The 27030-nt window shown below is 40.9% G+C and overlaps 1 protein-coding gene across 6 annotated transcripts in view; it reads left to right on the top strand.

Moving 5' to 3' along the window:
- Positions 1-27030, top strand: part of Cblb (Cbl proto-oncogene B) — a 167076-nt gene that overhangs the window by 48424 nt on the left and 91622 nt on the right.

Here is a 27030-nt window from a genome sequence, read left to right as displayed (position 1 = left end):
AAGTCTCCTCAAATGTGAATCCTGGATACCTCGAGTGAAAAATTAACCGCTTTGAACAAATCCATTGCACACAGGAATACTCCCATGTATTTTACTGATATAATTCTGTTGTTTTCTCACAAGGGAGAAAATAAGGTTGCCGGCCAAGGAATCTCCTTGTAGTAATAGAACAAGCTGTAATGACTGCTAAGAAGTTCAGTTGGTTTCAATGAACAAGACAAGAGGACACGTTCTCTAGTAGCTATTGCTTTGAGTTGGCGCTACTGCAGGGCAATTCATTAGCAGTTGTTGTCAGGACAGAGCAGAATCCTTTAACCTACTTGGCAGCCTCCCTACAGGAGCAGTGAGCTTCTCTGCAGAGTCTGACTTTTGGACTTGATGGGACATTTGCTTACAGTTCTCCAGGTCGGTACACAGTTGTAAAGGTGTCGCTTCTGTGTGTGTACAAATGAGCTTATGTTGGAACTTGAGCCTGGCCGCTTTGCGACTTTAGTTTGTGGTTGTTCCTGAGTGCAGGCTGCTGGTTTCTTAGAGTCTTGTCTTCATTTATCTTAGAATCTCTTCCCTTCAGGCATCAAAAGGACCTGTGCGCTCACTCTCCCTTACTGTTGTGCTATGTACCATGGTGTGTGTGGGACCTTTGACCGTCTGAACCCTTATCTGCTTGATAAATCAATTAACCAACCAGGATTTGGAAATGAAAACAGTTTAAAAAAAAAACAGGATGGTAATTTGCTGGCCCAGCATGGGATGTGTCTGCATTCCTATCCCTGCCTTCGAGTTTATGGCTGTAATCACTCTAGACAGGAGTGAACAGAAAGCACGAAGAGCTTTATTTCACACACAGGAGGTAAAGATGAATCTCAGGTGGTGGTGAGGATTTCTTTACTCATTTATACACACAGCGTCTTACTGTATAACCTAGCCTGATTTGGAACTTCCAGCCATCCTCCTGCCTCTCCCACTTGCGTGTTGGCTGCTAGGATTACAGGCCGAGTTGCCAGCGTGTTTGGCTTACGTGGTATTTATAAGCAGGTATGTCCATGTGTCCATGCTTTACACGGTTGAGAGAGGTCCCCGGTGCTCTCAGGAGAGCACTTAGTAGCTGTGTGGCTGCAGCAAGTCCTCAAGCTGACCTCTCGTCCAGAGAAGTCGGGCAACTGTTGTCAGAGTTTCTAGTAGTCACGTTCCATTCGTGTCACTATCTCCTAATATGCCATTCAAATGTCATGTCTTCTGTTTACAATCTTATTAAAATATAGGGGCGTATAGGGAGATGAGAGTGTGTAAAGACATCCTTTGGTTGCGTGTGTTTTCTGTTCTTATCTTTCCACTTTGTGTGTGTGTGTGTGTGTGTGTTTCCAGGTACCCATCGGTGTGTCACCCCTCTGCCAGGGCTGCCTGTCATTGAACATGGCACGTAGCTGCACTCAGTCCTGGATTACTCATCATGGGCGTGACTGTCCTAGTGGTGGTTCTTTCTGCGATTCATTTCAACAACTGACGCAGAGTTGTGCACAGAGCTCTCATAACAAAGAAAATAGAAAATACGATCCCTGTCCTTATCTCGGGTGAATGGCTACTTGGAGTATGTGACTTTCAAATGAAGAGGGCATCGGGTTGGGGATTTAGCTCAGTGGTAGAGCGCTTGCCTAGGAAGCGCAAGGCCCTGGGTTCGATCCCCAGCTCCAAAAAAAAAAAAAAAAAAAAAAAAATGAAGAGGGCATCATGAATGAATACACATGTTCGTTCTTAGAGAAACATGTAATTAATTGCAAAGTATTAGTTATGATGTAAGATTTGGAGGAAGATCATAAAATAAACATTTTTAGCTTGATATGTTTGGTTAAATCCTTAAGAATATATGCTTTTTTTAAAAAACCTTTTACCTGAAAAGGATGTAGCTCTAGCTGGCATTTTATTTTTATTTATGTGTATGAGAGTGTGTCCGTCTGTGAATATGTGCATGTGTGAGTGCAGGGGCCTGTGGAGGCCAGAAGAGGTGTCTGGTACCTTGGGGTTGGTATTTCAGGCTTGCATGTTACATGTGAGCTACCTGATATGTGTGTTGGTATCCTAAGCAGATTGGGTCCTGTGTAAGAGCAGTGTGTGCTCCTATCTGCTCAGTCACGTGTCCATACCCCATGCCTATCATGAACTCAAATCATTCCTGTTTCAGTCTCCCAAGTGCTGGAGCTGTAGGAATGTGACTTCATGTGTGCTGGCAGATTACCTTAATTACACACACACACACACACACACACACACACACACACACACGCAAGATATTTTCACGATGAATTTTTAGAAGGTCTTCATGAAGGAGGCTGATCATACCTATGTTTAAAAAGCTAATCTTGGCCAAATAACTAGAGAACCGGCAGTGGCCTTCAGGGACATTCTGTAAGCAGCTTCCCTCTGTGTGTCGTGTTCTACGTTTAGTATAGAGTTAGGGTGAGCATTTATCGCCTGCACAGCCTTACTATAACAGTAAGTCCCGATTGACGTGCGTGGAGCTCCCTCCCAGGCTTGTTCTCCCTTGTTATGTCTGTGTGGCAGCCAAGGGATGTTTTGCTGAGGTGTTGGTTCTGAGGGCGCTAGCACACCTTCCCTGAGGTCTGTTCCTGGTGGTCAAGGGTGTTTGAGCATGCTTCAGAGGTTAAGGCTTGTACAAAACCACAAGGGAAAGGTTCTATTCTCCTAACAATTTTTTTACAAAAACTTTAAATATATGAATAATAACACATTGAAGTGAGAATTAAATACCTCTCTAATTTTTTTTTAACACATAGCAAATTTCAGTCATGAATGAAGAGACCTGTATACTTCTTTCAGATTCTTCTAGCTTACAAGAATAGGTTTGGATTAAAAAAAAAGGGAGAAAATTCTGAAAATGGTGTCTTTTGTGATGAGATTGATAGTAAGTATTTTCCATATACAGCTCCGTAAAAGTGTTCCTGACAGTGCTTGTTTAACACTGACAAGGAATATCTTTCGTAGCTCAGCCTCATTTGAATTACTTTATACTAGGAAAAGAGAGAGGAAAAAACACAAAAAAACAAAAACAACTGTTTTCAAAGCATTCCAAGATATTGGTCAGCATTTTGCATGAGCTCCAAGTTATCTTACAACCCTTTTCTGGAGTTTTCTCGTATTACTTTTCAGTACAAAATTAATGGAACTGCTTTAGTGAGGTATGTGGCAACTCTCATATCTGAGTAGCTTTTCAGCCAGATGTTTGGAACAGCTGAGATAGGGGCCCAAGCCCCAGACTAGCTCTGTGACCTTTAAAAAGAATATCTGCTTCCTGACACTAGATAAGGATCTCCCACTCACCACCTCCTCCTCTTTAGAGAGCTCTTACAGAATCAGTTCATTAAACTGTGCAAAGTGACAACTTATACTTTTGGTTTAAAATGGTGATCGGTGATTATTTGAGAATAAAAGTAACTTGCCAGGGAGGACTTGACTTCATTGTGCCCAGGTTCCTTTGCCTGCTGTGTTTTCTGTTTGTTTGTTTGCTTGCTTGCTTGGTTTTTTTGGTTGGTTGCTATTAGTCGTGTATGCTAGGTCACCTCTCTAACACTCAACTATAGCTCCCAGCATTAGTTAAGCTTGGTAAGGTCTTTCCTAAGACTTTGTGTTGATCTGTGTAGACATAGAAGTCCTTTCCTTAATTCAATATATGCTACATGTAATGTCTCAATAAACTGAAAAACAAAACAAAACAAAACACCATACCAAAAAAAAAAAAAAACACCTAAAAAACAAAAAACCAAACCCTCCCCAAACTTGTGAAGTTTTAGACCCAGAACAAGTTCTATTTGGTTTGCTCTTTATTTACCAACTATTTAACCATTTATTGTCTCAAGTGCCTGCTGTCTAAGAATACTCTGGGAATGTTGTGATTCCTGTAATTCGTTGCCTATCTTAAAGAATCCCTTTTTGTTTCCATTTTCCCCTCCATTTCTTGAACTTTTTCCCCTTAAGAAGCATTCGCCAGTGACAGTTCTTTGCATATAACTTAAGGAACTGTAATGGTAGCATCCCGGACAAAGCTGTGGGACCTCCCAGGCCTAGAAGGCTTAGTTCCAACATCTGAGCTTGGGGCTTTGCTAGGAGATGAGTGGTGTTTTGATGGTCCTGTGAATTTGGCATTGTGAAACAACAATACTGTAAACATGGTCCTCCTGCTATGTCTTAGACAGCGTGAATACCTTAGTATTGGGTTGGGTCAGATGTCTTCAAGAGAGATGTCAGGGGAAGTATGGATCTAGCTTTCAGTTCAGTGAGAATGAATGTTCAGAAACATGGACTTTTAAAAATTAGGCCATCATTTGCCTCAAGTAATGAATGAAGTTCTCTGACCTGTGCTTAAGAAAGATAGTTCTGAAAGAATTTAAAAGTGTATTATAGTTAATAGATTGTAGCCAGAGGGATGGCTGTAGATGGCTCTATGTCTGTGGTTTACGTAAGTGACCATGGACACTGAAACACCAGTTATGAAATGGTACAGAGGCAAATGCAGTGAAGAGGAGAAGCGGCAAGGATGAGTGGCAGGTGCAGTGAGGAGTAGGAACAGGTGCAGTGAGGAGTAGGAACAGGTGCAATGAGAATGAGGAACAGGTGCAGTGAGGATGAGGGACAGGTACAGTGAGGATGAGGGACAGGTGCAGTGAGGATGAGGGACAGGTGCAGTGAGGAGTAGGAACAGGTGCAGTGAGGAGTAGGAACAGGTGCAGTGAGGAGTAGGAACAGGTGCAATGAGAATGAGGAACAGGTGCAATGAGGATGAGGGGCAGGTGTAGTGAGGAGAGTATGTGTAGTGAGGATGAGCCACATATCTTTTTGAGATGATTGATATGAGAGCACACTAGACATGGAATGGCCACCCACTTCAACAAAAGCCATAAAGGAGTCTATCCGATGGATTCAAAAGCCATCAACAGGTGATTAAAGATGAAAGAGAAAAATGAAACAAAGCAAGAGATAGTTGGAAGTAGAAGTAGGACCTCAAGAGCTGTAATGTAAACACAAAACATTTTAAGGTATCTAGCAACTTTTTTTAGCAACATTTTATTAAATACTTTATTTTACATAAAATGTCTAAATATTATCTTATATTAACAGAATAATTTTGGTGTGTGTGTGTGTGTGTGTGTTTGTGTTAATCAACCTCCAGATTATGCTAAGTTTCCACAAATGTTATATTCCACCTCATCGACCGAAATTAGAATGATAGAACAGATAAATACAGCTATCACTTCACAGAACTGCAAGGATCAGGACAACAGTGAATCACAGCCCTCTTGTGCCCCACACTGCACGATGGGTCTGCTTCCAGGTGGGTTTCTGACTAAGCACCAAGGGACCTAAGGAGGTGTTCCACTCCGAAAAGTCACCTCTGGCTGTCTTTATGATGCCCTTGACACTTAGAGGAGCTACACTTGATAGGAAATAGAAGCCATGGGGAGAAATGGAGACACACACAGAATACCATAGGAAGACGAATCGTAAGGGCTTGAGAAAGAACCTCAGGCCTCGTAAATCCACGGCCTCTTTCCTCAAGCAGCAAGCCTAAAGAAATAAATAGAAGTCCCATAATTATTCTGAAGGCTGTGTATTTTAAATCTCTTGGGTAATTATCACAGCTAAAAATTACACATTACAATAATCACAACTAGCAAATTACCTGGAATTGCTTGTTCAATGGATATCTTTCAGCATCCGAAATGTGTACATAAAATGACTATTCATGAGAGCTATTTATAAGGGAGTGCATGTTTAGCACTGGCTGGTGTAAAGACTTTACTGATTTCTCTAATTGAATTTCCATCAACACCGCAGGTTTCCATGCTGCCTGCCTAAGTCAAGGAGTTATCTTACCCTTAAATAAAGCCGTAAAATGTAATAGTGAAATGAAATAGTATATCAAAATATATAGATGCATATCCGTCTGTCTAGGGGCAGGATTAACTTTCTTTTTAGTGTTCTTTCAAACTTGATTTTACCCATAAGTGAATGCTACACGTCAGGCTGCAATGGTAAATGTCTCAGCTGCATCCACACGGCAGCGTCCTGCAGTACCATTTGAAGCTGGACCTAGATGGCCAGTTGCACATCTTCTGATTCCCTCCCATACACAGAGACACATGGATGATTCTTGTGGGTAGATGTCTTTAGATTGGAACTTGGCCTGAGCTCTGACTCCCTTGGACTCCCTGTGAGACATGCAGGTGCATTGAATTCAGCACTCATGCCTGGCCTTTCTTTTGGTCTTTGGCACTCACGCAGTTCTGACTTAAGTTTCAGCTCTGCCCAGGGGGTGAGGCCAGTGTCCCACCTCTCTTCATTCAGATACTTAGGAGTCTCCTAGAGATATGGGATTTCTCTACCAGAAAGATACAGCATGAGTAATTTTGCTAAGGCAAAGAGGAAGTTTTGAAATTAAAGAGCAAAGAGTGGACTGTTGCAGCTGGCTATGACAGGATGTGAGAAGATACCCCTGTGTGCCCAAAGCAGTGCCACTGTTCAGATTGCAGAGCCTGGGTGTGGACCTTGCAGCTGTGTATTGGGGTGGGGGCAGGGTGGGCCAGGGGCGTTGGAGGCAGGGCTGAGCAGAGGAAGCTCACATCAGTATGATGTCCACATAAGTGAGTATTCAAGTATCTCTTGAGTATTTCCAACTTGTAACACATTAATAGCATGTTATGAGACTCTCAAAAATTATTAAGGTAGTTCAGCTACTTTATGATGACTTTGTGGTTGGTGTTGACTTCTTGCCAAAAATCATAGTTTCACACACATACTCAAGACCACTCTCTTCTTCCTCCAGCACCCCTTGGATCTTTGAGAACCTTTCCTTGACTTAGGCTCCAGGTGATTGTTACTGGAGGTGGAATCCTGGCCACGGCACCATTTCTGAGGCATGTGATTGATCAAACACTATGTAATCTGTGCCCTCTTCTGAGAAGCTTTTAACCAGGGTAACTCTCTACTGCTCAAAGCAGGTTAGCATAGAATGCACTTTTGAGAAAACTGATGGCAGATTATCTGAGGAGTGCAAAAGGTGGGCAGTGGGAAGGCAAGCATGTTGTGGGACTCCTAACTGGGCCTGGTGCCACATAGAAGGCAGGCCATTTCAAAAGAATATGGTGATGTGGTGAAACACTTCAGAGTTCTTCAGAAAATGAAAAATGCCAATCTTTCAGACCTGTCTCAATGTTAATGCTTACTTAAAAGGCCCAGTGACTGATTTGACTAGCCCTTTGTTAAAATATTCTCATTTTAACTTTAGATAGCATTATACTTTAATAGCTGCTCGTTTTTAATACATTGAAATATTAAATATGTGATATGCTTTTCTCATTAAAATTTCTGTCTTTTACCACTTCTGTAAGTGTGGTATTTAACGCAGCGATTAACTGGTTTGAATGCCCCATACCTATGTTTTGGCAGCCATTAAGGTTTTAGACCACTTATCTGTTCATAGTAATTGCTGCTTCCTTTTAAGCCATTTTAGCAAGTGCTGTAAAGGTTATTTTTATTAATAAGCTAGTACTTCTGCCTCAAAGAAAGGGCTGATCCTCTCTGAAGTTTGTCATTTAACTAGCCCAAGTCATGAGGGCTTTGAAAGTGGTTCTCTGTGTATATGGACAAGAGTTTGTCAATTAAATATTTAAGAAATGTGTTCAAAAGGCCATGTCCAGGAATTTAATTTTTTATTCTTAAATTATTTTATATGCATAAATATTTTGCCTGCATGTGTGTATATGTGTTCATCACCTGTGTGCCTGGTACTGGTGTAGGTCAAAGGAGGCTGTCAGGTTCCCTTGGACTGGAGTGACAGGTGGTTGTTGGGCCCAGCCATGTGGGGCTGGGAACCAAACCTGTGTCCTCTGAAAGGGCAGCTGAGCCAGCATTCCCCACCTGGGAGTATATTTTTTAATTTACTGGTGTAGAATTTTTTTCTTTTCTCTTAATCTTTAAAATTATTATATAAACTTAATGGATCAAAAATAACTGGGGTACAAAAATTGTTTTGAATAATTTTTCTTGAATCATTTCTCTTGTTGAACTTATTTGCTGGTTTGTGTAGTAATTAACTAATATGTATATTGCACTTCTTTTTATGTCATGTGTTTAATTTTTCTAGACTTTTAAAATATAATTCTAGGGTTTTTTTTTTAATGAGTGTGTTGTTTTGATACAAAATTTTTAAAATAAATAATTTATCTGCTGAACCTGTTAGTCTTGCCGGTCATAATGAGACATAGAGGAAAATGAATGTTTAAAGTCACACCAGAACTTTGGTGCCTTCTGGGCTCAGGCAAACAGGGACTCGATTAGGTCTTCTTAACAGTAAGCATTTCCCTGCCCCTCTGGTGAAATGTTTGTCCAGCCCAGGTTGAGGTGGCACAGGTAGTCTGAGGATGCCGGAGAACCCTGAGTTGTTTTCAACCCCCTGAGTTGTTTTCAACCCCCTGAGTTGTTTTCAACCCCCTGGGAAGGTTAAACAACCTTTCTGGGGAGGCTTTTACTTATGTAGTACAGGGGTTTGCTGCTGTCTGAAGATTTGTAAAATGGTTTGGTGATTCTGGCAAGCAGGATTCAAGACTATTACTAACACCTTTCTTTTCCTTAAGGCAGATTCAGAGTCTGAAGTTGAGTTAAAGATAGTTAGTGATACCCCTTAGACCCCCACAATGCAATCGTTAGATTGCTTAAGTGGGTTTTTTTTTCTTTTAAATAAGGACATCTAAGGTTTTTGAAAATAAGCTCTGCTGTTTCTAAGGAACTCACAAAAATGTGGCACTTCTTGGCTTAGTCCAGGAAAATGACAAACATTATTTTTCTTATCTATTTTAACACAGGAAATGAAATATGAACATTCATAGCAAAACCAATAGTCTTCACCTTAGAGATGAAATGCAGGAAATTAGGAGGTAGATTTAGAAGAGTCATGTGTTCTATACCTGCCCACATCGTCTGAAAGAAAATCAAACGAAGGACAAAGGCAACTGAGACTGTTAGGCCAGGTCAGTGTGTTAGTAATTCCACAGCAGAACTGTAATGTTCACGTTATGACGTGAGTCATTTGTGGGACAAAGTTCCATATTCCTGCGGTCAGGGTTACTGCTCCACATATGACTTATCAGTAACATAATTGCAAGGTAGAAACTAGACTGGCATTTTAGTAATGGAGCTTTCAGAGGTATGAGAGGGGAAATATTAAGAAAGTAGTATAGACTAACTACATAGCCCATATTTTTAGAAAGAGGTGTATTTGGGGTATTAAGTGAGAAGAAAAATGCATGGTGCTTTTGATTTGTTTCTGTCTATATCCCGTTACTCATCAAACACATACTCAACAACCCTTGCTATAGTTTCATCTAATAGTTCTCACACTGCCTGTATCAGTGTGTGTGTATGTATGTATGTATGTATGTATGTATGTATGTATGTATGTATCTATCTATCTATCTATCTATCTATCTATAATCTATATTTAAGCAGGGTTATTGTCTTTCACAGACTTCAGTTTACCATCTCATGGACACAGGCTGTGATGAACAGTTATCTGCTGAATGCAGTGAATAGCATGAACCTAGGGCAGTGGTTTGCAGAGTGTGAACTCTAGAGGAGCAGAATTATCAGAGATGAAGACAGCTCTGGGGAACTTGCTGGACAAGCATATTCTCAGTCCCGTCCAAAAGTTCAGAAACAGCTGCACTAGGGAGGTTTTCTGACGACAACCACGATATCTGATGCTCACTCAGGAGGAAAGCATCATCATATTTTTTTTTCCCCTCTGAAAGCCTAAAATAAAGAACAGGATGGTAAAAAGGATGTAATCGTGTATGCTTGATAACTGTGCCAGGAGCATTTACAGCCAGAACTTTCTCTAAGGCTAGTTTGCTCCAGTTGGGCAGCGAGTCTAATCGCTTCAAAGAACACTCTTGTTGTCCCGAGTGGCTTGACTGTAGGGTGCCTGTGGTCTGTGATGCTCCGCTATGGTGGATGGCGTTGAGTGGCTTCACTCTGTCTGCAGCCGCAGAAGGATGCTAGGAGCTTCCCTCCATGTGTGTCCCCTCAGTAAGGATGGTGTAGCACAGTGCCATGATTGCGATGCACGGGCTGACAGCAGAGGGGACTCACGGACACCTGGGACTTGGACAGTCTGTTTCCGTTGTAATTGCTCTTTGGCCTAAGAAGTTGTCTGATCAGCCTTGATGTAAGGGTAGAACAGTGGTCTTTATCTCTCTGTAAAAGACGCAAAAGAAAAAGTAATACATGCAGGTAAGAGAAGAGCTTATTACTCCTTTGTGATTTATTCAATACCTATTTGCTGATGGATTACAGCTTGGGATCCTTTACTGAGTAGTAAGAGCCTTAAGGTAAGGTGGGTAGCCTCTGAGAATCATGTGAAGGGCATTGAGGCCTCTGTGGGAAGATGTCTGACTCATCTCGCCTGTCCACCCACCCACACCACCACACACATAAACATTGGCAAGTATCTAGGGCCTGTAACATGTAGCTACAGCTTTGCATTGGAAAGCAAAGGTTTGCATAAACTCTTGTCCCTGAAATGAGCAGTGAAGCAAAGGGCCACTTCTCAGCGTTGAAAGAGGAAGTGTCTCTCCCATACCTGACGTCAGTCTTTAAGATCTGGTCCTGACTACAGATGGGGGAGGACAGACAGACGACTCTCCCTTTACTCCGCTCGTGTCCCAAACTGTTTGCTCTCTGTTTTTATTGTGGTTTGGGGGTCAGATGTTCTTGTTAATAGATGAGGAAGTTGTAGTAATTCCTTATGGCTTTCTGAGCACTTACAATGCCACACACCAACATTTCAAATCTCTAGATAGGGTCAGACTTAGTCATTCCTCTATGAACCCCAAAGGCAATAAACAATTATTTTACTCCAATGTGCTTTTGAGTTGTTTTAAAGATAAATCAAAACAAGAAACCGTGAAACTGTTCATTCATCCACCTATTGTACATTTTTCTTTAAAATTGTAGCCTACTTATCTCTGTTTAATGAATCCACAAGAGCAGAATTCAGACTGATGTGATATCCATATGACTTTTAAAAGAAATCGCAGGCTTTGAAAAATATTAAATAGGGCCTTATTTCTGTCTGTTCAGTTTAGCTAAACATGAAGTGGTGGTTTTTGGAAAAACAGGTGCTTTGTAATCTGCTGAGACGGTGATAATCTAGCTGGCCTCTTCTGAAAGATGAAAGCTTGCCCACCTGAAAATTGGACTAAGCAGGAGTTGCCATGGGCTAGCTCTGTCCATGGCACCCGAAGGGAGCTCAGGGATGAATGGCAGCTGCTCTCCTCCAGATACATAAGCACAAGGAAAAGGCCCTTCATACCAGCCTTGTAGGACTCATGAAAAGGCAGAGCCCCCATGCATGCATGAGCATAAATTAGGGATGTCTACGAAAGAGAAATTTGTACTGATAAAATCAGGTGTTGCTAATATCTCAATCACATTAAAAATTGCCATAAATTACAAGGTCAGATCAGATGTACTTATGCCTATGTGTTTTGCATATCCACATCAGTATTTTCGTGGGATACTGGATTTTTAGTGAAATTAGACTATAAATTTGGTAATTGAACTTGTCAAAGGAAGGAAGATGCATTAAGAAAATATCATCTAGTCACCACAAAACTGAAGAAAACAACACTATGAACCCGCTTTCTTTTTAGCTCTAGGTGGCAAAACTGTTGGGAAAGTGACGGGTAGGGACTTGGGTCCCAGCGTGTGCTCCTGGGTGTTAGTGAAGAAGACACATGACATCCCCTTTCCTTCCTTCCTTCCTCCCTCCCTCCCTCCCTCCCTCCCTCCCTCCCTCCCTCCCTCCCTCCCTTCCTTCCTTCCTTCCTTCCTTCCTTCCTTCCTTCCTTCCCCAGTGAAAGGAAAATGGATCTGGCTAACTCCTCTCCGTCTTTCCCCTTTCTAGACTGTTTTGCGGGGCATTGATTATGAGGTGTGTTCTTTACCATTGTGTGTCATTGGCTGCAGTTGGCTCACCTTTGATACTATGCAGTATTCTGCCATGCTCATAGTTCGTCTGCGGTGTTGCTGGACATTTCCCTTGGGTAGTGTCATAAACGTTCTTGTATTTATTTGTTGTTGTTTAGCATGCACATATATTTCTGATATATGGAAAGTGATGGAGATTAGTGAGAATTTGCTCCTTACACACACACACACACACACACACACACACACACACACACACACACACACACACGATTGCTGGGCTGTGGGACATTTATGCATTCTTGTTCAATAGAATATACACAATATTTTCTATACATTTTCATATATGTACATGATGCCTGCTCTTAACAATTCGAGTATTTAAAAAATGAGTTACAGCTTCTTAATTGGCTAGCCCACAGGAAAGTATTTTCCTTTTGCCAAGAAACGATGTTAGAGTAAGTGTGACTTCAGTGCACCGGGTGGTCACCCGGCCATTGTTAGTCTTCAGCTGCTTAGGGACATTGTATTGGCTGGGCACAGGATTTCTGAGTTTATAGTTGTACTTCTGTAATAAGAAAACAGAAGTAAGTTATTTCTGAGGTTCCTTCTGTATACAGCTTTGAAACTAAAAATGTCCTGACAGAAGATTTCAAAATAATCTGTAAATATCTGCAATCTCTGAAGAAATAAACCTTCCCAGCAAGGATATGTGGGTGTACTGTTCTTATGGGATATTTGCGGTATTCAGTTAGCAAGTCTGACTTCTGGTAACAAGTTAATTCTGACACCCTGTTATAATAATGATTATTCTACTAACATTGCTAGAAGTTTAACATAATATTCAGAATTCATCAAAAGCAATAAAAGCAGTAAATTCAAATAGTTTGCCAACTTACAATTTAGTCTCCCCGAAAGTGTGTGTTTTGTGTTAAATGTTAGATGTGTGCTTTCTCGCAAGTCTCATTCCCTGGTTTCTGCATCCCTATCTGATTCTGACCTTTCCTGCCTTGTAGCAGGTCGGTTTCCAAGTTGAAAAGTCACGAGCTGCTGTTTCATGGGAAAATAGCAACCAGTTGTTAGCGGGGCATTCTTAATTCAGGTTTGATGGAGCTGACGTGGACATTTTTCTTTCATCTCTTTCTCTAAACTTGTGGTTTGTGTCTCACTGGATTCCCTGACTGTGGAAGTACACCAGGAGTCTGCTGGACACTGAGAATCCATCCAGGATCTGTCTGTGCCCGGGACTGGCACTGGTGGATAGAACGGGCATTGGAGAGTCTTGTGTGAAGCTAAATCTCTCCCCAGTAAATGAATGCATTCTCTCCTTTGCAGCCTTTACCCTTGTTCTTAGAGTATGAAAGCATTCTGTAGTGACAAAGAGATTATAGGTCCCATGCTAACGCATTTGATGGAGAAATAAATAGGACTCCTGTGTCACTTTCCCTTATTTTCGTTGTTGAGCATTTGAGAGCCCTGTAAATAAAAGCATCTGGACCCAGTGGTTTATAGAATACTTCATCAATTGCTCTGTATTCGTAGCCATGATTCCTGCATGGCAGATTGGCAGAGTCTTAGTTAATTTTACCCTTGATTTATTACTCTAAGCCAGCTCTGCCAAGAATGTCTTCCTGCCTTTCACCTTCTCTCTTTTCATTGTAGAATGGACTGGCACCTCCCTGAGGATTTTTATAGCAGCTGGTTTCAAATTCTGCTACTCTGTTTCCTCCTTTGACTTGTGTGTTCCTCACTCCACCATAGGCTACACTAAAGTCTTTCACTTGATTTACTGTCCTTGTGACAAAGTAAGGTAGCAGAACTTGATTGACATTTTCTAAGGACATTTATTGGAAGAAGTAAGCAGGGACCCAGTCCCCAGTTTCCCTTTAATACTAAGTTAGAAGGAGATATACAGCAGTGTGAACAGTCCAGTCTGAGAAAGAAAGTAGGCTGCATTTACAGATGACAGCTTTTGTGACAGTTTCATGTATCACTGGCACATGTTACTTACTGGTCTTTCTTCTTTGGAAGGCTAAGATTAGGACCAGCCATACTGGGTTGATCACTGGCTTTTAGGCATTATTGAGAATTTGCTCCTTCCTTAGACAAGCTGTAGGTGAGTCCCAGGAGTCCCAGAGCGGGGATGTATGCCCTCTACCAGTAGGAGGGAAACTAGACACCCCCTGCTTTCTCTGTCATCTCACAATGGTATTCTATCAGAAGGTTCTGAGTTATCAACCAACAGAGACTTACAGGATTAAACTGGGGTGTGGTGATTTGGGGATCAGCCATCTGATGCTGGTATTTACAAAAGTAAAAAGTACAGACTGTCCCAGGACAAGGCCTTCAAGTACTGTGGTGAGTCTCTCGGGTGATTGAGCAAGAGGGATGACAAATGAAAGTCCGGTAAGCCTTGCCCTTGAAGTCCAAGTTGAAACCAATACACTGTAGAACAACGGTGTTACCGCCCACGGGTGATGGGAGCGGGCTTCTAGTACGCTGGCTGTGTCACCAAGGGACTGACAGCTGTGGAATGAAGGACGACCCAATGAAATCTTTCACATATCTTTAGGATCTTAGACCCAAGGCTACTCTATATGCAGTCTTACAAGAAGAATGATAGAAAATGAAAGATTTAAATGAAAAATGTAAATTCTTTGGGCTTCCTCTTAACCAGTGATTTCCAGGTGTCAGACTTAGACACAAACCAACTTATGATATTCATGCTCTGGTCTAGTAGTTCTGAGGTGGGGCCTCAGATTCTGCATGTTTATAGCCCTGGACTGCTGGTGATATTGCTGGCCTCAAACCAAGTGTTGAGAATTTCTTTCTAAATGAAGAAATATTTCATTCTCCATGGTAAACATTTGTTGTTTTATTGGAAGAACACTGATGAAGCTCGACATTGGTGAGAAAAAATTAGATGCAGCAAGCACTCTGCATGTCCCTTCTGTTTGCAAACCAAGTGCTGGGTTCCACACTAGTGGATGCAGGCCATTGCAGCACTACACTTCCATGCAAGAAAATGAACCGTTGTCTAGAAATTGGAGTTTTGTGCTATACAGTGACACAAGAACTATCTATAGGAGCCACAAAACTCTTAATGAAGAACTACAATACTCAGCTACAGTCTGATTTTAAAGAGCAAACTGGACCATACCCTGCAGAATCAGGCTGGGTGTGTACTTGAGAGCTTGAAGACTGTCCCTGCCTGGAGACTAGCCAAGGGAGTGCAACATGACGGCCTGGTGCCTGATGGGCCGCTCTTGTGTGTTTGAATTTGATGGTCTTCAGCCGAGAATTCTATTTTCAGTCATGAAGAAAAGGATTTCTTCACCACACTAGATGTTCGTCTGGTGACTCATAACTGGAACTGAGAGAATTACTGTGGTATCTGAAATGGAGACCCATCTTTTCAGAAGTCTGTTGGGGTGTTATCTCAGACCCTTTCAGATGGTAATAGTCCACGGGCCGAGCATCTTCCAAGACAGAGCACCTGCTCTGGAGACCTCAGCTGCTCTGCATGCCTCTCTCTGCGATGCTGTTTTCATTTGCTTGCCTGCTTAGACTGTGGAGTATAGAGTGAGTTCTAGCGGGGACATGGAGCTTTGTCTTTCACCTCAGAATCCATCTGTACTCTAAACAAAGTTTGTAGGTGTGCACCAAGATCCAAGGGCTCCTTGTTGTTGAGGTCCCCCTTGTGAAACATTGGATGGGAGGTCCCTTCTCAGCCCCTGACCATGTGCACCTCACTGCTGGAATCACGGTCCCTCTCCCCACCGGGAGGTGTGGTGGGGTCACCTTCTAGAGTGTACCAGAGACCTGGGAGGTGAGAGAATCTCAGGACTCAAAGGGAGAGGGACCTAGGATGTGAAAGTATTACTTAGTGCTGTGTTAAGCCCTCATCTCTGTGTATTGCTTGGAGCTTTACTCCTCTCCTTTAATATTGAAATCTATAAGAAATAGTTAAATATGTCATACCTACCCAAGAAATATATTTTTTATGAATTGGTATATAATCTCTTCATCTTTCTAAGGTTTAATTGAAAGATTAAAATTATTTTCTTCCAAATACGCTGACTGTCTTGTTTCTGTTAAATTTTAAATGCCTATCTCAGGACAGAAGTAGTGATTGATTTTGCGACTTTGGGTAAGAATGAAATCCAGCCAGTCTTGCTGTGCATGGCAAGCCATCTTCTTGAGTAGTCATCTCCTTGGGATGGACAGGAGCAGGTCTGTTTAGCAGCACTGTTAAATGTCTTTTTGAAATTGTTGCTTCATAGTTTGGGCCAGTTGAGATCTAAAAGAATCATTCTTTGAAAAGTATGTTGTTAATGTTGGTAAGCCAGGGATTATTAATAATGCTTGACTTTTAAACTGAGACCCCTTTTAGTGTGAGTAAATAGACCTAGACAAGCCAACATCTAGGCTGATTTCTTATCTAGACATACGTCAAATATGGTTATGTTAATTTATCTTCAAGAGACACAGATTTAAATGGCAGCTCAATTAATGGACTGCTATAAAATCCGGAAACATTCCATGTCCCTGTTTACCTTTTAGTCAATGTCAGGATCTTCTCTGCTTTTGCTTGAGTACTTGAAACTTACAGAAACAATTGTATTGTTTTGTCAGTGTAAGTCAGTGGACTAGCTTAGCCATATTTTCACTGGGGCTTAAGTATGCTTTGGAAGTAAAGAGGTAAAAGCTAAAAGTTGCTGACATAAGGAAAATCAAAACAAACAAACCAACATACATACATACATACATACATACATACATACATACATACATACGATCCATGCTATTTGTAGCTTTAGATATCCACAGGGAATCCTGGAGCTGTACCCCTCTGCAAATAAGGAAGATCTTTTTTTAGTCCTTGTTAACTGGTAATACTGTTCAGCATAAGCTGACAATGAGTAACTGAAATTCACAACCCTGAATGCTGAAATCTAAAGAATTATGCATGGTGACATCATGGTACCCATGGGAAATTCCCCACTATGTAAATTATTTAGAACGGTATGTAATCTTATCTGTAAGTTATATGCAATATAGACCTGGGCCTTATTCCCAAGGTGTCTCACTATATACAATCAGTTTTTTAAATTCCTCCATCCCCCTCTAAATTACAGATCTGAAATTGTCAGAGCATCATGAGCTATAGAAGCAATAAACATCCAAGGTCTACTGTGTATCATTGTCCTAATCCAGTACACTGTTTAGCAAACCATTCCAAACTCAGCGGTGTGATTGGCCCTCAGTTATGCATATTCTGTGTACTGGATGCTTATCTTCATATCCTGCTGGCTGGACCATTAGTTCGGTTGGAAGATCCACTGGGAAGCCATGCATAACATGCAGTGCTGCCTTGCTGCTGGGGGCTGGTGGAAGCATTTCTCTACACGCTTTGACTTCCTCCCAGTGAAGCCCAGGGGCACATGCCAAGAGACAGGCAATCTTTGGTCTCTTGAGATCCTCTCTCACCCATATCCTCTCCAAGCCTGAAGGGTGCCAAAGCAGATCAGGCCAGAAGGCTCTAGATAGAAAGGGAGGGAAACGGCTTGTACCCCATGATGAGAAGAATGACAGAATAATCTTTGGCCATCTCTAACCTCCGCTGATCTTCTAAGTTAAGTCCTGTTACAATGTGTATAGAACAGATGAGGAAACCATGGCTTACAGAGGATAAGACGGTGCCCTGTCCCACACAGTTGCTAAGTGGTTTAAGCTTAATGCTAGCTGTGGCTTTGATGACCCACATAGAGGTTTTGATGACTGGGGTGTGCTCACTCTCCCGACAGACCAGGTTACCTGGGTCTTTCCTTATATTCCACAGCCAATACCTGAGGGTAGTTTAATGGACTTGAGGAATTAGCCCATTTCAGTCAGACTGGATGACATTTCTGTGTAACTATCATATGCTCCCTCTGCTGCTTCAAAAGAGCATGTTCTCCAGATCTGAGTATCTCTCAATTGTTGGGAAAGATGAGAGGCAAAATTCTGACATTGCCCTGCCCGGCCCTCATTACATATATTAGTCTACTTCCTTACCAAGACCAAACAGCGCCTTTGAAGCTGCATGTTCCCAGTGGCATACTCTGTTCTGCCACAGTCTACGGTTTTCATATGGTTTCAATATTCTAGTGTTTACTATTCATTAACATGAAACACAGATTTCAAATTGACCACTCTTTCCTGTTGTTCTCTAGTTTTTGTTGTTTTGAGAGCAGACATTATTCATGGATATTTTTTTGTTGTTGTTGAAAAAGGAAATACAAAAGAAATGACAGAGATGACAACATTTGTACAGAACAAAGTAAAAATGAAGGCTTCCAGATGAGCTAATGACAGGTTTTGTGCTTACAATAAGTTCAGTTTTCTGTGTTCGATTCCTGGCATCCTGGTGTTAGGGTTTCTGTCTTTAATCCAGCCATGTTGGGGACAGGAGAGTCTGTAAGTTGACAGGAGAGTATTTTCACTTTAGCACGGTTTGTAAAGTGCAGTCACAAGGCTGCTTGTACCACAGGGGCTCTTCAAGGCAGACTTGTCTAGGTACCTCTTGTTTATCACAATAGAATGTTGACCATCCCACTGCCTGTTGGCCCGCCTTTGACTGTGTCCTACCACCGCCTTATCTCACAGATGTTATGGATGAGAGACATTTCACAGAAGACCCACATCTAGAGTCTACAGTAACCTGCACTGTGCTTTCCCCATTATATGCTGGATCCTTTGAACTGGCTGTGTTCTTTGAGAAACTGATTCAAGGCCTGGTCACACCTCGCAGTGCAGAAGTTACACCTGTGAGGCCTCCAGGGTTAGAAACGTGTGTCTGTTGTGCTCGTGTTTGCAACTTTCCTTCCTTTGCTCAGAGGAGCTTCACTCCTAAGAACTGGTGGGTGATTAGAGATGTTTTCCTTTATATCTTTGCCTTTTTAGTTTTCCTCTGGAAGAGGGATAACTGGCCGGCATATCCTCACGGAATTTCTGTGTGATAATGCCTCTTGAAAATGTTTTCATATCTTCCGTTAATGTTTCCGTTAACTCTTTTCATATCTTCATTGTTAATGTTTGCCGGAATGCGCTGTGATGTACTAATTTGACAAACTTTACAAAAGTCAGAGGCTTTTCAAAAGTTTCTAAGAGCATCTTGTGTAACTTTGTAGAGCCTGTTATAAAAATAGATAAAGTTATCAAAGAGACTTCAGAACCTATTCTTTTGTGAACCATTTTTAGACATGGGCCTAAGTGTTTCTCCATTGTATTTTATGCTTTTCATTTTAGGAGTGTGAATGTAAGAACCCTCCTCTGGAAGCAAGGACCTAGGAAAACATACGTGTAGGATTCGTGAAGCTTTAGCGGGGAGAGATGAATGCAGCTCTTTGCAGGAATCCGTCTCTCAGCGTTCCTTCCTCTGGGTAGTTCCCGGCGAGTGGAGCAGAAAGGCTTTTTGATGTGAAAACCAAAGCTGGTTTGCCAGTGGGGCCCACAGATGGTGGAGCCTGAGTATGGTCTGGGCATGTATTTATCCTTCTACAAGCACACTGGCCCTTGCCTTAAAAAGGAAATCAATGGACTGGCTTTTCAAGGATCTTTTCGTTCCGTGTTGAAGATAAGACAATTTAAAGAATATAAAGAAGTAGAAGAGCTATCTGTAGTGAGTCTGCTTCTCAGAGATTACTGCTGTCAATACTGTGTCCTACGTATTCACTGTTTATGAATTATCTTATGGGTGAGAAAGTTCTCGCGTGGCTTTTCTGTTTTTAATTTGGCTTTTATCATCTCATTTTTCTTTCTTCCATTGTCTCCCAGTGTTGTGATGTGACACACATACCTGGTTATGCCTGCCATGAATAGACCTGGGGTTGGTATGATAAATTCGTACCACTTTGATTGTCACACACGGAGCCGTGGTTGATACTGTGGGATGGCATGAGTCTCATGTCTTCCCATTCGTCAGTGTCGCAGTCAGCAGTGGCCTTTGCACTTCTGCGGGTCATTTGTCTTCCCCTTGCTCCATTCCAGGGCAGCATGTGGAGATGAGGCGGCAGGCTTTCTAAGGAAACACTTCCCGACTTCCACATGAGAAGAAGGTTCTGTGGAACAGTTAGTGTGATGGGGAACTTTATGCTTCCCCAGGAAGCAGGCAGATGTGTTTCCGTCGCTTCTGTCCCCACAGGCTGCATGTGAGTGGCAGCTCTGGTTTCCATCTGCTTGGTGAAATTCCATTTTGCCATAAAGATAGAAGTTAGAATGGGAAAACATACGATGCTCTCTGAGCTCACAGAGCAAGTTAGCATTTTTCTCATTCTGACTCTAGGATTAAGCAATATATTATTTTAATTTTGAAAATAATGTTTATCAAGGCTTGGAAACCTTATTTATAGAATTTATCGCCGTGTGTCTGTTTCTGTATATGTGTGTGTATGTGATCATATGTAACATTTCTATCTGGGTTTTTGTTTTGGGCACTGGGTTGGGCGGTAGCAAACCTTTTCTTCTAATTTTACAATAGGTTATGATCGCTTCATCATCAGATATTTATTTATTCTATAATGTGACCTTCATTACCCTTCAGGGAAACCCATTTAGGGGCAGGTAAAATGGAGCATTTAACAGTCAGTGAGGAGGGTTGGGTAAGTGATGTCTCAAGCATGTTGTGATATAAGACTGGTGCAGACAAGTCAACAGAAAGGCACGGGGAGACTGCCAGAGGGAATGGGAAGGGTCCTGGCGGATGGCTTGGGACAAACTCTGCGAAAGAAAGAAGGAAAGGCAGCTGGCCCTCGGGTCAGTAAATGTTCTTAAAAATACCGAAAGATTATAGAGTATACTTAATTGAGTAAAAACACAAGGAAAACCATCATTGATGGGGCCAAAATAACTAAAATAAATAAATAAACAAATAAAACTGGTAGGCTCAAGAGTGTCCCAAGTAAAAGGAAACTTAAGATCTTTTTTCTGATGTGCTTGTGATAAGGCTTTGTCATGTGGTGAAGTAACCTATGTATTTTTGTTTTTAAAATTAAAGAGGATTAGAAGCCATAAAACAAATGGGCATCGTATAGATAGCTACCACACTCCAGGGTTGACTTTTGACTTCCGTTTTTAACAGTAGATTATTGTGGGCTATCAGTATCAGAGAGGATCTAGTTTCTTATTTTTTATAATTTTTATTTCCCTTTTATTTTTTATGTGCCTGTGAGCGTGCAGAGGTGAGTGGGTAATTTGCAGGAGCCAATCCACTTCTGCCAGTCAGAGCAGTGGATTAAGCTCAGGCTGTCAGGCTTGGCCTCAAGCATCTTACCTGCTGAGCCGTCGCTCTCCCATGCTTGCTCACTGTTCTGTTTTCAGCTGCTGTTCTGCTGAAGTCGTTTGTTTTGTTTGTGATGCAACTCTCCGGCACCTTACCTCAGGTCATATGCCTATACTTGAGTTTCTAATATTTCTTTCTCTCGAGAAAAAGAACCAATAATTCATGTTCAGAATATTTGTGTCTGAATCTCATTGAATCACAACTTCCCACTTAGCTTGTAGACCTTTCCTTGTACTTTATCTTTTACCTCAGGGGAACGAAAGAAGTGTGTTCTCTTTGTTTTTCCTGCAGTAGCAGTCTGGTCTACATTTTAAAGACAAGTGGACCTGTCACAGATGAGGTTTCATGACCAGATGTCTAATAAGAAAAGAAGGGTTATTTATGTTCCTGAGGTAAGGTTTTAAAGCCTTTAAGCCAGGTAAAAGTGAGAGTCCTCAGATAATGCTTTAGTAGATGTTCATGGAAATTTTTGCACATAAAACCGTTAGTAGGAATCAGCAAACACACAGGGACAGTCCTGCTTTGACATTTCTGTGAAGTTAAAATGGCCAGTGCTAAAGAAACAGTTAGGAGCTGCATGGAATATGTGAGATGAGATTTACCATAGTCCTTCTCTTTGTGAGCATTGCTGGTGAGATCCTAGAACTTTCCAAAGCCTGTGAGAACAACCGTGTTCAGCCCCAGAGCCAGCACACCCAGCCTAATTCGCGTCCTCCTTGAACCTGATCACAGGCATTGTTCTGCACCACCCTGAGAATTTTCAATCCCTCTCTCAGGTGATTGCTTTCGTGGGTGTTCTAGGTCTTTCTCTTTCTTTGTCTCCCGTGTACTTTTTCATCTTTGGAGACCCCCAATCCCTTTTAAGTGTTAGTGATCTTTGGGTTCTCAGTCCTGAGATCAAGCCTTGCATGTGATAGATATGCACAGAGGTCTGCAGAATAAATGATTGAATGTATGGATTAGTGCTTGTCAGTTGTTCCTGAGTGTGGAGTGAGTACTACAGTCTAACTAAGGTGTGGACAGTACTCTATGGCTGTCGGTTGCATAGATGAAATCTATATTAGAAAGGGAAGAGAAGCTGCCCACCTTAACGGTTGTAATTTCTTCATTGGTCATACCTTCTCATTACACCTATTAGAGCCATGGCTCCTTATCTCACTTACTCATTACAAAAGCTCAGTGGAGCAGTCATTTTAGGTAGCATTCCAGAATGAGGAAACTGATTCCAAAAGGCTGAGTAACTACAACTTAGCAGCAGAGTAAGGATATGGACCCAATAGTAACAGACTGCAGAGCTAAACTCTAGTGTAGGACATTTGAATGACTACCCCTCATGTACTTGAATCTCTTAGGAAACTCGCCTGAGGATTTTTAGATATGTGATGGTAAAGCGTCCATTTGTAGCTGCTTCTTATTGACCCATCTTTTTCTCGTGTGCAAAATCCTTATTTTTATCGACTTTGCCCGAATGGAGATTTGTATGTAACACATGCAAGAAGAAGATATGTAGGGATAAAAGAATGTCCACTATGAATCTCTGCTCTGATGAATCTCTGCTCTGGGCTACAAGTTTGAGCTTGGCTTTTGTTCTAGCAGTCTTCTGGGTTAATATTTCTTTTTATAGTTTATAATCGACCTCCATATTTAATTTGTTAATATTTTAATTAGCCCACAAAACAATGAAATTTATCATAACATTTTCCTACTTATCAGTATACTACGTTTTCATTCCTCGCTCTCGTCTGTGTCCTCTTCTTGCTTGCCTTCTTTCTCTCCCCAAGCTAACCATCACTGCACAGATTCCAGGAAACTAGCTGATATGGGTGTCGCAGGGGCCTCTGCTCCAGTCTGTTTCTGGATGTCCTCCCTGCTTGCCTGTGACTGGAAGTAAATACTGACTCTTCAGTAGTAAATAACTATTCTTCCACTTATTTCTTCTGATGTTTCACTTGCATATTGGACTTTTAAGATAAATCTTTTTTGTTAGTCCCCTTGAGGTTTTGATAGGTCAAGCGTATTTGGACAGAGGGAGGGAGTAATAAGTCAGTTTTATGTAAGACTGCTAGGCCTCTTCCTAGTAATAGACTGTTTTCAGAAGGGGGAAATGAAAGGCACGAGAGTGCCCCAGGTCAACAACAGTCAGGAGCACTCTTTGCTGTCATGGAGGCATCACACGTCACACACGTCACCAACGCGGTAGAAATGGCTCTTTAACTCGATCCATTGAGTTTCTATTTAAGTGCCTCTGTCTATGGACCTCATGTGAGTCTTTGTTTCTATGCTAGATTGTTTCACCTTGTAAAGAACTAGAAGCACATGCTCTAGTTTTTAAATGTGACAACTGAATTATTAATAGTTTTGGATAAAATATCTTTATTCTACCCAAAGCAGCACATTCTTATGAAGTTCAGACTTCACTAATTAAATCTTTTAATGATTTTTGACTAATTCAGCATTCTGCCTTTTTTTTTCTCCTTGATTTGTGACATCGGTTTCTCCAATGTAGGAAACCAGCATCATGCAGTCTCATTAGAGTATATGTGTTGTGCATCTCTCATATTTCATGGATGCCACCAATAAAAATTTGATGATATTAATTCATTTTTCAACAGAAACTCAGTAAGTCCTAATAGCCATAATTAAAGTGGACCAGTAAAGTATCATGAATTATCATAATGTTCTCTTCTTGACTTTTTGTGCCAAAGTTCACTGAAAGTAGCTTTGTGTATCCCTGTATCAAACTATTTATTCTTCGTCCTTTATGATGTTGGCTAGAACCACCTAACCTACTTAGACTTACCATAGTCAGTGAAGTGCCTTCAGTTAAGTCATTTATTCATTCTAGTTCAGTCACATCCCACAACCTTGCCTGAATTTCAAAGAAGTTGATTGACACCATTGAAAGAGGACGCAGGGTAATAGACTGAAGCTAGGACAGAAGTGTGTCTGCATCGGTGACGGCCGTGACATTATGGATGCATTGGACACATTTCATTAAACAGGAAACTTGCCTTTATTTACTCACTCTACTGAAGATGGCAACATTGCCATCTTTAATAGTTCTAGTCAATATTTCCATCTCCTTTCTGGTTGGCTGGTGTTCAAAATACCTTTACTCTGAAATATTTTTTAACGAACAAAGTTCCCTCCAAAACAAATAAAAACGTCTCAATCTGTGATGGTTGATGGAAGATAAATAATAATAATAATGCCGTTTTCTTATAAATGAAAAATTTGTAGTGCAAAATTTCTTATATGGACTTTGAGTTGTATTTGTAAGGTTGTCGAGTCTTTGTGAACAGAATTCTTCTTTTTTTTGGTTGTGGTTGCCAGGAGAGTTTTAGTGATACAAACTAGTAATTAGTAGTCATGAGACCCCTTGTTAAATAGTCATCATCTGATCATATGGCGGCAAGTCAGACGGTCTGGGAAGAGCTGTCTCACCGTGGAGTGACTGCGTGATGGGAACAAGCAGCTCATCGGCAGAGAACGCGTTCAGTGATGCTCTCTGTCTCCCTTTGTGCTTAATGGTTGGAAATAATGTCATTTTGTACTTTATTTCGAAGGTGATGTATTGTTAAAAGCGGTGTGTCTAGAATGCAGTTTGTTAGAGAATTACATAAAGCATTACTGCATAGGAAAATACACAAATGTCAGAACCTGTTTATCGTGACACTAAATTTATATGACAATAGATAGCATATTTCACTATCTTACTATGAATTATAACCTTCATAAATCAATGTCTTTGGCAATGATATTCCAAGAGTTTTCATATACGTGGGGTGTGTACACTGGGTGTATGTTTAAATATAATATGATAAAATTCTAAATTCTGGCCTATATGAAAATTAAAATAACATGATACCGACGAATCCTAATACTTTTAAATCTCTCTCTCTCTCTCTCTCTCTCTCTCTGTGTGTGTGTGTGTGTGTGTGTGTGTGTGTGTATCAAGCCATGCAAAGCAGCCTAATAAAATTATATTCCATTTGAAGGTAAAAGAGCTGCACACACAAAGAAAGCCAGTGGTTATTTACGCGTGTATTAGTGACTGCCAGAGCCTGTGGATTACTCTAGATTATAAATCTAAACACTCTTCTTATTTCTGTTTTAAAGTTTAATGTCCACAACGTCAGTGGACAAGCTAAATCACTCCATCCTCTTTGATCTCCTGTGGCTCAGATATCCAAGATTAGTAATAATCACTGGCTTCATGCTTCAGACTTATACGTAGCAAGGAAAAATGAAAAACACTTGGATATGATTAAAGAACAAAGACATAAGGGGATGCAGGCAAGCATTGTAGAAAATGGGGAACAGTTGGTTTATCTTAATTATAACCATAGTCTTATTTTTCCTTCTTATGTGTCAATTGGAAGTTTGCTAGAGAACTAACCCTCACCTGATAATGGGACTTAATTCGTTGCAGGTTTTCTAAGGTGACTTTATGCTTTCTCCAAGCACAGATCCTGAAGGTCTTTTACAGTTGAGGGAGCACAGAGTTTACTGCTTTTATGGAGCAGAACAGTTTGCTTTCTGTCTCCTAGGATGCATGTCTTAAGACTGCTGTCATTTTAATCTGGATGGGACAGCCCGGTCAATCTTAGAGATTCAGTTCAGTAGCAGATTCGTACTTGGATCAGGTTGCGCTGAACATCAGCCTGGATGTATTTCAGAAAATAAGGATTTATTCGTGTACACTGATAGTAAATCTGCAGATTGGTAACTTCTGACTCCTTAGAAATGAAATTTGGTCGATGAAGTATTTTATGAGACTATTTCATATTTCCCTTGAATTTAAAGATATCCTGACAACACAATTTATACTTGATTACTTTCTCTTTACTTTTGCTCTCCGGTTTCTTGAGTATCTTGGTTTTCTTTTCCCTCTGTTTATCTTACATATCTTTAAACGTGTTTTAGGAAGACTAGTACCTTCCATCTTTACTCACAGGTACATATTACACCTTGTCTTCTAGTATACCCCTCCCCCACTGTCATCAAGTATAGATACAGGAGAAAAAATGGCCAAAACAGCATGATTTTAGTGACAAAGACATTGCTGAAACTCTAATAGAAGCAGGGGGATGGGATAGGGGCTTTCCAGAGGGGAAACCTAGAAAGGGGATAACATTTGAAATGTAAATAAAGAAAATATCAAGTAAAAGAAAAGAAAAAATATAGACATTGTTGAAGTAGAAAGTTTTATATATAGCAAATTAAATTGCTCTATGTTTCCTGTGCATTTTCTTGAGGCCGTTGCTCCTACCCTGGACCCCAACACACATATGCACACAAAATGGTTTAAGCTTCAAAACAGAAATAAGTATGTGTGTAGGGGGTGAGTTTTGCTTAGTGATTGTGAGTTAAAAAAAGAAAAAGTAAAGTCAATTTTAAATGTAAAACTTAGATTAAGTTTGTTCTGTGTTTCAGTTGCTTCCTGGTTATCTAGCACTGACACTGCAGGCCTTTCAACATAGTTTATGTTGTGTGCTTATTTTTTGGGGTAGAAGTAACACTCAGTCTTAGCATTTATATTTGATTATGCTTTCCATGGGTTTATCTTTCTCATTAAACAGTGAGTGAGCTTAATGAGTGAAATTACATGATTTTTATGCTTGTGTTTCTGTTAAATAAACACGTGGCTAAAGGAGAAAATAAAAAGCTGTTAAGAATATAAGTGTTTTGTTTTTTTTTTAAAAAGGGCT

This window comes from Rattus norvegicus, chromosome 11 (assembly GCF_036323735.1).
Source record: "Rattus norvegicus strain BN/NHsdMcwi chromosome 11, GRCr8, whole genome shotgun sequence".
Lineage (NCBI taxonomy): Eukaryota > Metazoa > Chordata > Mammalia > Rodentia > Muridae > Rattus > Rattus norvegicus.
The sequence above is the reverse complement of the archived record's forward strand: the minus strand, read 5'-3'. Positions and strand labels throughout refer to the sequence as shown.